Raw genomic sequence first — 7589 nt, 5'->3', positions numbered from 1 at the left:
CTCCAGCATTTCCTTCTACATCGAGCCCTTGTTAGCACATTAATAACATGAGACCATTTTATAAAAATAGTGATGGCCTCATCACTTTTAGGGGCACTTCTGCTGTGGGGATGAGGCGAGTAAGGACTGGGGGGCAAGTTTACAGACGGGGGCAAGACTTCAGCTGTTATTGGCAAGGACCCTTTGTCCCCCAGCACATCTATGTTCCAGCAGCCCCAAGTGTTACCAGCTGAAACCTCCTGAGACCCCTGGGAGACAGCTGTGGGCAGGGATGCCATCATGGATTTCATAAGAGGGAGGGAAATCCCGGCTCTGAGAGCCTGAGTGACTCATCCAAGGTCACCAGCCAGTCAGTGGGCAGGTTTGGGGCCCTCCCTGCTGGCAACCCTGCCCTAGCATGCTGTGGATGTTTAAAAGCTCAAAAGTCTCTTCCTCCAGAAGCTCAATTCCCCTCCCCTTGAGTGTGGGCTCAACACTAAGGTAGAAAACAGAAAGGGAAATGTAGTAACTTTACCGGAGAGAAACCTCACAAATACCGCCTTACTGAACGTTAACACCCAGGTTAACATCACCAGTAATAAAATGATTGCTGTCATGTGCCCCTGGATATGATGCACTAAAAGGCACATCATCTCTATAATAGTCTTCTTAAACCCTGTAACTTTGGTTTGCTTATGAGAAAACATGCGTCAAATTCAAATGCAGGGACAATCTACAAAATACCTGACCGCTGCTCTTTAAAAGCGTCAAGGTCATAAAAGTCAAGGAAAGACTGAAAAATGGTCACAGACTAGAGGGGACCAAGGACACATGAAGAACTAAATGTAACATAGAATCACAGATGGGACCCTGAAACAGAAGACCGACACTAGTGGAAAAACCGGGGAAATCTGAATAAGTCTGTAAGTTTAGTTAATAGTATTGTACCAGGGTTAATATCTTAGTTTTGATAATGTACCATATTTATATAAGGAGATAATATTAGAGGAAGCTGGGTGAAAGGCATATGGGGACTTTGTACTGTCTTTGTACCTCTTCTGTAAATCTAAAATTTTATTTTCAAAGTTTTCCTCTTGTTTAAAAAAAATTGTTTTTAATGTTTATTTTAGAGAGAGAGAGAGAGACAGAGCATGAGTGGGGGAAGGGCAGAGAGTGAAGGAGACACAGAATCCGAAGCAGGCTCCAGGCTCTGAGCTGGCAGCATAGGGCTCGACGCAGGGCTCGAACGCACAAACCGTGAGATCATGACCTGAGCCAAAGTCGGATGCTTGACCGATTGAACCACCCAGGTGCCCTTCCTCTTGTTTTTACAGTCCAGTGGTGACCTACGTGCTCCTGCCTTTGGGGAAGGCAGGCAGTACTGTGGCTGGGTGCACATTTGGCCAGCCTGGGAAGTTTTGGCTGCTTCTGGGGAAAGAGCTGCATCACATTCTCTAAATTCTGCACAACACCACACGACCCATCCCCTCTTCTGAGATGAGCCCAGCTGCTGGTTGGAGTGTCACTGTGCCCAGGGGATGTCAAGGAGGCTCAGTCAGACAGCTGGGCCAGCAGAACTAGGGAGGAAAATGAACACAATCTCTATGGATGCAGGACTCAAGATGCTTCTCAGAATGATTTTCAAGACTTAGGGAATCTCATGATTCCAGAACCCAAAGGTAATCAGCCATAATCTATTAACCACACTTGTCAATGTCATGCATACGCAATGGTCAAAAGGAGAGGAAGGGACCCTAAGAGTTTCATGGTTCTATGGGGTTGGGGCGGAATCAGAGTTTCTTGCCCATTCTGAGAAGCTCTAAAGATGGCCACCAACAATTTCTTCTTGTCAGGTTGTGAATACAGCTCAACCCATCAAGCAACCATCACTGGGGGGGATCTCTTTCCTCCTATCCTTGAGTCTGAATTGGCTTTTGATTTGCTTTGCCCAATAGAATGTGGCAGAAGTGGTGCCGTGCTGGTTCTGGGTCTAGCCTTTAAGAGTCTGGCGGCTTCTGTATTTTCTCTCGAAGCCGGCTCTGACACCCAAGACCACTATGCTGTGAAGAAACCTGAGTTAGCCATGAGGGGAGGCTAAATAGAGGAACAATATGAGTGAGTGAAAGCTTGAACGTTCCAGCCCAGTTCAACTGGTGTACAAAAAAGAAGAATCGCCCTGCTGATCCCACTCAGTTCACAGAACCAGGGGAAATAACAGAATATTGTTCTTGTAAACCACTAAGCTTCGGGTTGATTTGTCACACGGCAATGGATAACTAAAACACTCACTGATGTGCTTTTTCTCCTTTTTCCTAAACTTTTATACTTGTTTTCATACATTCCAATGCTTCTTTAAACTCAAGGAGTGAGAATAAATGGAAAGGTATGCCTCATTTGCATAAAGTTGTGAAATAAGGAATTGGATGTCAGACTATGCTATTTCTCTGCTCCTATGCTCCATCCTGCCTTCCCATCTCACCTTGGAGAAAAGCCATGCTATCATTATGGCACGTAAGAGCCCTTATGATCTCTTCTCTACCCCTTGCTTCGCTGACCTCGACCTCAACCACTCCTTGTGCTTGATATTCCTTGACTATGAAGGACATGTGGACATCAGGACCTTCGTGTTTGCTCTTCCTGTGCTTGGAATGTTCTTCTCCTAGGTGTATCCATGATTTTCTCTTTACTGCCTTCAAGTCTTTACTCAACTGTTACCTTGTAATGAGATCTTTCCTAGCCTGATTGGAAATTGCTACTCTCCCCTTCTCTGACCCACTTATCCCCCCTTTTTTTTCCTCCATAGTATTTAATGCCACTTAACATATTGCATATTATTATTCAACAAACATTGTTTGTGGTCATCTTTCTTTAGTAGAACCTCTGCTCCAAGAAAGCAGAGGTTTTTGCTTGTTTCAGGCACTGCTATGAATCCAGAACTTAAATCTGCGTGTGGCACAAAGTTGACATTCGCTACACCTTCATTGGATGGGTGAATGAATTGTCTAAAACCCAGAGCCTCAAACCTGGATGGTTGAGGCTGACGTGTGGAGGACAGTCTCACTTACTGGCAAAGGATGGCATTGCCGTTCGGCTCTATTAGGCAAGAGAGAATCACAAGAGTAGTTAGGAGACCCTCAAGCCAGAGGTTGGCAACCTCTTTCTCTAAAAAGCCAGATAGTAAATATTTCAGGCTGCATGGGCCATATGGTCTGTATCACAAACAACTCTGTGTCATTGTAGTGTGAAATCAGCCACGGGCAATGTGTAAACAAGTGACTGTGACTTATGCTCCAATTAAACTGTATTTATGGGCACTGGAATTTGAACTTAATTTTGCATTAGGTGTCACAAAATATTATTATTTTTCTGATTTTTTTCAATGATGTAAAATGTAAAAAACCATTCTAGACCTGCAGGTCACACAAAATTAGATGGTGGAGCCGATTTGGGCTGCCGTTTTCTGACCAACACTATTAACAATCTCCAAGTGACTCCAAGTGTGGGAGAAGAATTTAATTTCCAGGGAGACTAGCCAGAAGATTATTCATTTTTAAAGACGTATTATTTGTAATATGACTTCATGAATATTCATGGTGATTTTTGCATTCTAGGTACTTTTATAGCCGATATGCCTGGGTGAGAAAGCACAGGGCAGTAGCCAAGTGAGAAGAGCCAATCTTTAGGCTGGGTATGCCAAATCCACTAACCCATACTTCCTCCCTCTGAGAAAGAGAGAGCCCCACGTGGGAGGAAGGAATGGCAGGCAATCATAGACAGGGTGACACAGGAATCAGGCTGATAAAGGTGTTAAGGCTGTGACTTTGTTTCTTGTGCGGGCCAGTTAGCTCTTGACTGAAGTCTGCACCTCTGGCCCCAGGCGCCTGTCTTGTGTAGGTTGGAAAGGTGGGCAGGGGGGAATCTCACAGGAGGAGCATTTCCAACCCAATGCCTTTCTGACCACAGGAGAGGTGAGACATTTTACCCATCAAAACATCAGACGGCATTAATGTCTCTGGCCAAGGTGCTGGACTTTGTGATCTCTGGAGGTGTATTGTGGGAGGGACAGGACCAGAGATGACAAGATGTCACTTTGGACTGAAAAAGGATATATTGGGGAAAATGGTAGAATGAAAAAATTCCAAACATATACAGAAGTAGAGAACAAAGTAAACTGAGCCCCTAGTTACCCCATCACCCAGCGTCAAGGGCTGTCACCTCATAGCCAAACCTGTTTCATCCATAGCCCAACCTTAGATGATTGGAGCAAATTCTAGATATCATGTCATTTCATTAGGCAAAGGCTATTTTGATTACACAGGAATTCATTATTTAGAATGCTAAAACTACTCAAAATTCATTTAGAAAAGTGAAAAAAATAAGCAAAAGAAAAGCAACAAAAATAATCCATGTTTTTACCACCAAGAGGTAATCATTGTTAGCCATTTTTCCTTCTATTTTTTAAAGAACAAAAAAGTATCTTACTATACATAGCTTTAGGAGCTTGATTTTCCCCCTCCTTGATATAGCTATGACACATCTTTCCATGTTAATAAATATACATCTACATTATAGCTTTTTGGGGGGCTGGGTACAGTATACTTTATTGACTGCACATGACAAGGTAGGTCTCCCCAAGTCCCTCCCCTTCTTCAGAGGGTCTAGGATGGAAACTGTAGAGGTTGGGAGATTATCAGCGTGTTGGGGGATGAGTTGGGGTAAGGACTCCCCAGCAACTGAGGGCCTCTCTCTTCCTCTTGCTCTCACTGGGGCTGGTGGTCCAGGGGGCTCTTACTCCTTGGAGGCTCTGGGGACCATAATGTTGCTGTAGCCAAATTCATTGTCACACCAGGAAATGAGCCTGACAAAGTGGTCATTGAAAGCAATGCCAGCCCCAACATCACAGGTGGAGGAGTAGGTGTCTCTGTTAAAGTTGCAGCAGACAATCTGGTCCTCAGTGTAGCCCAGGATGCCCTTGAGGGGACCCTCTGACAACTGCTTTGTCACCTCTTTGATATCATCATGTTGGGTAGCTTTCTTCAGGCAGCAGGTCAGATCGATGACTGACACATTGTGGGTGGGGACAAAGAAGGCCATGCCAGTGAACTTCCCATTCAGATCAGGGATGATCTTGCCTACAGCCTGGGCTGCCAGTATAAGCAGGGATGACATTCTGGGCAGCCATTATGCTGCAGCTCCCCAGAGGGGCCATCCATGATTTTCTGGGTGGCGGTGATGGCATGGACTGTGGTCATGAATCCCCCCACAATGCTGAAGTTGTCATAGATGACCTCGGCCAGAGGGGCCAAGCAGTTGGTGGGGCAGGAGGCGTTGCTGACAATCTTGAAGGAGTTGCCATACTTCTCACGGTTCACACCCATCACAGACATGGGGGCATCAGCAGAAGGGGCAGAGAGGATCACCCTCTTCATCCCACCTGTCAGGTGAACTCCAGTCTTCATGGTGGTGGAGACCCCAGTGGACTCCACAGCACACTTAGCACCAGCATCAGCCCATTTGATGTTGGTGGAATATCACTCTTGGAAGATGGAGATGGGCTTTCCATTAATGACGTGTGTCCCATTCTCAGCCTTGACTGTGCCGTGGAATTTGCCATGGGTGAAATCATAACAAAACATGAAGACCATGTAGTTGAGGTCAATGAAGTGGTCACTGATGGCAACAATATCTACTTTTCCAGAGTTAAAAGCAGCCCCGGTGACCAGGCATCCGATACGGCCAAATCCGTTTACTCTGACCTTCACCATTGTGTCTTGGGGACACTGCTGGCCCTGCACCAGAAGATGTGTCTGTCTAGTGAATGGGGAGGACCAGAGTGCATTACGGTTCTTAATGGCTCTGTATGTATCCACAATGTGACGCTTCCTTATTCTTAAAACCATGTCCTTATTGGTGTGTATTTAGGTTAACTAAAGCATTTTGACTTTATAATTACCTTGTAATAAACATCTTTGACCAGATATCTCGTACCCCTGTTTGATCATTTCCTTTGGATGAATTACAGGAGGTAGAATTCCTAGGGCCAAGGCCTCCACATATTTAGAGATTTTTATTCATATTGCCAAGATGCTTTCTAGTACGGTGATACTAAGGTCATACCAAGTAAACCAGGAATGCAGAAGAGCGCCTGTTTGTCGCATCCTCACCAGCAGGGAGTATTGATATTCTTCTAGCCTTTGCCAATACGATCGGTTGAAAAATGTATCTTGTCATTTTCATTTGCATTTCTTTGATCACTAGGGAGGCTATTTTGAAAATGTTGGCTGGCCGAATTTTTGGATTTATTTTTTAAATTTATTATGGAAATTAAAAAAAAAACATAAATGCAGAGACCAATCCCTCTGTAGCCATCACCCCACTTCAACATTTACAACATGTGGCCAGTCATCCTCCTTCCCCTTCACATACATGACATATACACCACATTGTTTTATTTAAAAAAGTATTTTTAATTTTTAAAATTTGAGATAGAGAGGAGAGCATGAGTGGGGGAGGGGGCAGAGGGAGGGAGGGAGGGAGGGAGGGAGAGAGAGAGAGAGAGGGGGAGAATCTCAAGCAGGCTCCACTCTCAGTGCAGAGCCGGATGCGGGACTCAGTCCCATGACCCATGACTCGCTACCCGAGTAGAAATCAAGAATCTGTCACTCAACCAACTGAGTCACCCAGGGGCCCTTGTACCACATTATTTTAAATCAAATCTCAAGCATCATATCCATTATACATTGTCAGTATACATACTACATGCAAAAGGATTCTTTATTTTGTTATCACAGAGCTGTGATATTACTACCAAACTTAAAAATAACAATAATTGGGGTTGCCTGAGTGGCTCAGTTGGCTAAGTGTCCAATTCTTGATCTCACCTCAGGTCTTGATTTCAGCATCATGAGTTCAACCCTGTATTGAGCTCCATGCTGGGTGTGAAGCCGACTTAAAAAAAAAAAATAATAATAATAACATAACAATAATTTGTTAATACACCTGCAAGTATCCAGTGTTCAGATATGTTTGTTTCATGTTTGTTTGTTTATTTAAAAATTTTTCTTTAAATCTTCATTTATTTCAGGGGCGCCCGGGTGGCTCAGTCAGTTGCGTGTCCGACGTCGGCACAGGTCATGATCTCCCGGTCCGTGAGTTTGAGCCCCGCGTCGGGCTCTGTGCTGACAGCTCAGAGCCTGGAGCCTGCTTCAGATCCTGTGTCTCCCTCTCTCTCTGCCCCTAACCCACTCGCATTCTGTCTCTGTCTCTGTCAAAAATAAATAAACATTAAAAAAATTTTTTTTAAAAATCTTCATTTATTTTTGGGAGAGAGACAGAGCATGAGCAGAGGAGGGGCAGTGAGAGAGGGAGACGCAAAATCGAAAGCAGGCTCCCGGTTCTGAGCTCTCAGCACAGAGCCTGGCATGGTGCTCCAACTCATGAACCATGAGATCATGACCTGAGCCAAAGTCCGACTCTCAGCTGATTGAACTACCCAGGCACCCCTGTTTATTGTTTAATAGTTGGCTTATTTGAATGAGAATCTAGTAAAGGTCCACACTTTTAAAGGTGGTTGATATGTCTCTGAAATCTGTCTCTGTTACTTTTTTATT

The 7589-nt window shown here is 44.5% G+C and overlaps 1 pseudogene; it reads right to left on the bottom strand.

The window, feature by feature from the left end:
• Positions 1–4669: 4669 nt before the first annotated feature.
• On the bottom strand, positions 4670–5759 carry LOC125148013 (glyceraldehyde-3-phosphate dehydrogenase-like; annotated as a pseudogene).
• Positions 5760–7589: the final 1830 nt, after the last annotated feature.

The sequence above is a fragment of the Prionailurus viverrinus genome, chromosome D2 (genome assembly GCF_022837055.1).
Source record: "Prionailurus viverrinus isolate Anna chromosome D2, UM_Priviv_1.0, whole genome shotgun sequence".
Taxonomy (NCBI): Eukaryota; Metazoa; Chordata; class Mammalia; order Carnivora; family Felidae; genus Prionailurus; species Prionailurus viverrinus.
This window is presented reverse-complemented; position numbering and strand designations above follow the sequence as displayed.